We start from the raw sequence: 4,179 nt of genomic DNA on the forward strand, positions 1-4,179 counted from the left end.
GGGGCGCGCGCCTGGCACCTCCCCGCGGCCCAAGCGCCGCCCCCTCGCCACCCCCCACTTCCTGCCCCGCTGCCGCCCTCGAAAGTTGCGGAGGGCTTGGTCGCGCGTCCGCTGACATAGCCCGAGAGGCGCCGGGATCTGGGGGCGCTCTGACCCCGAGGCCAGCGACCTCGCCGGTGGAGTGATGGGGGCGTTGTGTCTGTGTCCCCGCGGCGTTCCGCTCCTGACTATCCGGAGGAAGCCCCCATGGTGCTGGGCGCCTCCGCACGGCCGTTAGGGAAGGACTGGCTTAGGAGGGGCCACAGGCCGGGCCGAGGCCTCCCACGCCCCCTCGGCCCGCTACACGTTCCCCTCGGGGTAACGCGAGGCTGAAGGCGCGCGGGGAGGACGCGCCCAGGGCCCCGTTCCCGTCCTCCGCTCTGGGCTGCCCCAGAATCCGCAGGAATCCTCCAAACCCCCACACAGAGGCCGGGATTCCCCTGCTTTGTGACCCAGAGGCCACTCTGGACGCTCACAACTGTCCAGAGGGCAAATCCTGGCATCCGAGAAGAAATATGTGCGATAAGTAAGTGGCAGAGGCGGAAGGAGATGAGGCCAGACCAGGCCCTGGGTCGCGCCAGCCCCCGTGCTGGCCGCAGGGTCCAGTGACCCTGCCCTGAACTCCCGCCTGGGCCACGCCCGGGAGCGCGGCCGTGCTCTCCGCAGCTGGCCTCCGGTGGCGGGGAGGGACTCGAGCACCGCAAGAGCCCATCTGGCAGTGAAACGATGTGCATCCTGGCTCAGCTGTCAGAAGCCCCAGGGTTCCCTCCACTGATACACCAGGCAAGTCTGAGCCCCTCTCTGAGGCGGGCTTAGTTATGGGGTACAGGGTGACCCATCTCAGGGGGGCCGCCCGCCCTAGATACTTGTGGTTGAACCTTGTACCTATGTTAGCTGGGGCAACACTGGACAGTTGCCTCCATGGCCCAGTCCCCCTCTTGCTTTGGCTTTCCTGGTACAGGGGCCAGAGCAGGGGGACACTCCCACCTCACTTCAAACCTAGACAGGGTGCCCTGGGCCCCTGTGCAAAGAGTTACACTTGCCCCTTCCCAAACTGAGGAGGAAGCATGGGGTACGTGGAGAGAGGTGGGGGAGGAGCTGGCCTCCCAGGGCACACCCCAGGCCCCTGGAGGAGTGGCCCGGAGTAGAATCAGGCCAAGTGACCAGTGAGCTCCGTGCTCCCGTCCAGCGTCCTCCCACTGAGGAAACAGGTGTGGCACCTTGGTGAGTGAGCTCAGGAGGGAACCTGTGACCGGGGGGACAGTGCGGGGAGTCAGTCTGACTTGCCTGAGAAAAAGCATACAATCTTGCTGCAGCCCTGAGAAATCGCCAAGTGGGGGACCGAGCCTGAACCCCAGCCCCTCCAGGCTCCACTCCAAGAGCCCGGGCGGGCATTTTCCCCTAGCAGCGCTCCCTTCCTCCCCTGTAGAATGGGGAGCACCCCACCCCATCAGAATCACTTGTGAAGAATGAACAGAATCAAATACCCAGAGGCTCTGCACCACGCTTGGGGCAGAACTTGGCTCCCACAGCCGCTCCCTGGGGGTGCCCTATTCATGGTGCCTCGTAAATGCCAGTGTCTCTCTCCCGCAGGTAGCGCCCTGGGCAAGAAAGGGGCCTCTGTCCTGACTGTCCTTGGCCTTCCTGCCTGGGCAGAGAACCAGCCAAGATGACGAGCCCAGGCTGGGACACAGGCCGCCCCCCTCCCCCCACTTCCACCAGCCAACAATGCAAACTATCATCTGCTGCCCCCTGGTGGGTATGGAGGGCGCTGTCACCACCTGGCTGCCCCTTGTTGGGCAGAGGTTGCCCAGCCAACCTGGGAATAGCCAAGCCAGGAGGCCCAGACTTCCTCACGGTCTGGTCCTGATCCAATCACAACACTTCCCTCAATCTGAGTTTCCTAATCTGGACAATGGGGACAGTCACCACCCTGTGTCCCTCCCAGGGTCCTTGGGAGGCTCTGCAGGCAGGCTGGACAGGACTGAATGAATGAAAACTTGACAGAAACACTTCCTTCAGAACACTTGGTGTGGGTATGGTGAGCAGGCCCACACCGTGTTAACTCAGCATATTTCAGTAAGTGGGGACACCGTTCCAGAACATGTTTCCGCCGCACACATGCTCTCGGACTCAGAGCTGTTTGCCAGGACTGCCTGTGCACACCTCCAGGGGGCAGAGTTCCCATCGCATTCTGTGTAGATGGCACCCCGGAGATGAGCTCACAGACTGACTACAAGTGAACGGTACCCTCGAGGCCCACCTTCAGCACAATCAGTGTAGACAGCCATTTTCTTCAGTGAGGGAGGCCCTGTGCTAAGGGTCAGGGCAGTCCTCAGGAGCAGCGGGGAGCTGGGGCGCCCTGTCCAACGGAGCAAATGAATCTCTGGGGCCAGGAAGCGCCAATAGCAGCCACATACCCCAAAGTATGGAAGGAGGGGCCCCCCCTCCACCTGCACCACCCTTGCCCGTTCAGTCTGTCGTCAGCAGCCAGCCAGGACCGAGTCAAACCTTGGTGAGGCCACCTCGCCTCCTCACAGGGGAGCCCTCACCGGAAGTAAAATCTACGTCCTGCCAGTGCAAGTCCTCCCTGGATGACCTCACTTCCTGCAGCGCTCCAGCCACACACAGCATGCCCTCACCCCAGGGCCTTTGCTCTTGCCATCCCAGCAGAGGGGACGTGAGGCTCACCCCCTCACTGCCTCTGCGACCCTCCCCCGTACCTCTTCTCTTTCCTTCTCTGCTCTTCCCACCTCCGTGCATGTTGGTTGCATTGCTCAGTCTCATCCCCCTAGGCTGTCAGCTCGGTGGCAGCAGGGACCATCTCTGTCCTGTCTCCAGTTCACACCAAGCACTGCAAACTGGGTTCAGCCCATGGTGGGTGGTCAAAAGCCAGGTATTGAATGAAACCAAATGAAATAGCAATGACAAAGCACGACCCTTACGATTTTAGAATGCAGGATATTCTTTCACAGGAGCCACAGAAACGTGTAAAACTGACTCAAAGTTTTAAGAAATAGGCTATCTGGTCTATTTATTTATCTGTAGCATATTTTAACCTCAGTACGTAACACGACACTCCATAAGATTTGCTCTTCATGGAGCACATTATCACTTACAGCTCGTTTTGTTCTAACAGGAATCTGGGCGGTAAGAGCCACCCCCATTTCTCCAGTGAGGCTCCGGAAAGCCTCACAGTTAGAGTGGCTGTTACTGTCCTGAACATGTTGGTGATCTGCCCAGCGTCACCCAGTAGTGTGTGAAGGAGCCAGGTTCAAGTGCAAGGCCCTCCACCCCCAGCACCTGCACAAGCACTCAAATGTTGCTGTTGCAGGAGGTTCCCACCCCTGGAACTGCCTGCTGTCCCTTGCCACGCTGATTTGGGTGGGTAGGTGACTACCCAAAAAGGAAGACGGAAGAAGGAAAAATGCTGCAGGGAGTAGGTGTCTGAAACAGGTAGATCCTGAGTCAGCTGCAAAATGCAGTGCCATAAAAGGTACGCCCATGCACACACACACACACGCACATGCATGCACACGCCCTGCTGCAGAAACGGGGCAGAACGTGGCTGCTGGGGTGACAGCCCATATCTGAGCTGAAAGTGGGAAGGGTATGGAAGTGCGGCCACGCGGCCAGCAGTGAGCTCCTGGAAGCCTGGTGGCTGTCAGGTCTGTGGGGCCTTTATAGTGGGGTCAGGCTGAGAGGCTTCGTGGGAGACACACCTGGGTTTCTTACTCTGCGGCTCTCCCTGGACAGTAACTGGTGTGGAAAGTGTCTGCCAGTCTCTGCTTCTGAGCCCCACCTGCGCTCCAGGCACAGCGCTAAATGCACCCACGCCCTTGGAGATACTACTATTACCTCTGCCTTACAGGTGAAGGTTCAGAGCTGGGGTGACTTGCCCCAGGTTAGGCATTTGGCAGATATAGGGTGTGAGCTCAGGTCTGGATACAGAATCTGTCTCCTACGTGCCTCCAGCTGAGGACTTTGCTTTCACTTCTGCTGATGATAATGAGGTTCAAGGGCAGCAGCACAGGGGTGTCTGAGCCCACAGGCCTCCTGGGCTCCCATGGGGTCACCCTCAGAAGTTGGAGTCCAAATTCCCAGAGCTCTGGGAATTGGCTGTGAACAGAAATGTGTGGG

Source organism: Hipposideros armiger, unplaced genomic scaffold (assembly GCF_001890085.2).
Source record: "Hipposideros armiger isolate ML-2016 unplaced genomic scaffold, ASM189008v1 scaffold_3, whole genome shotgun sequence".
In the NCBI taxonomy this organism is placed as follows: domain Eukaryota; kingdom Metazoa; phylum Chordata; class Mammalia; order Chiroptera; family Hipposideridae; genus Hipposideros; species Hipposideros armiger.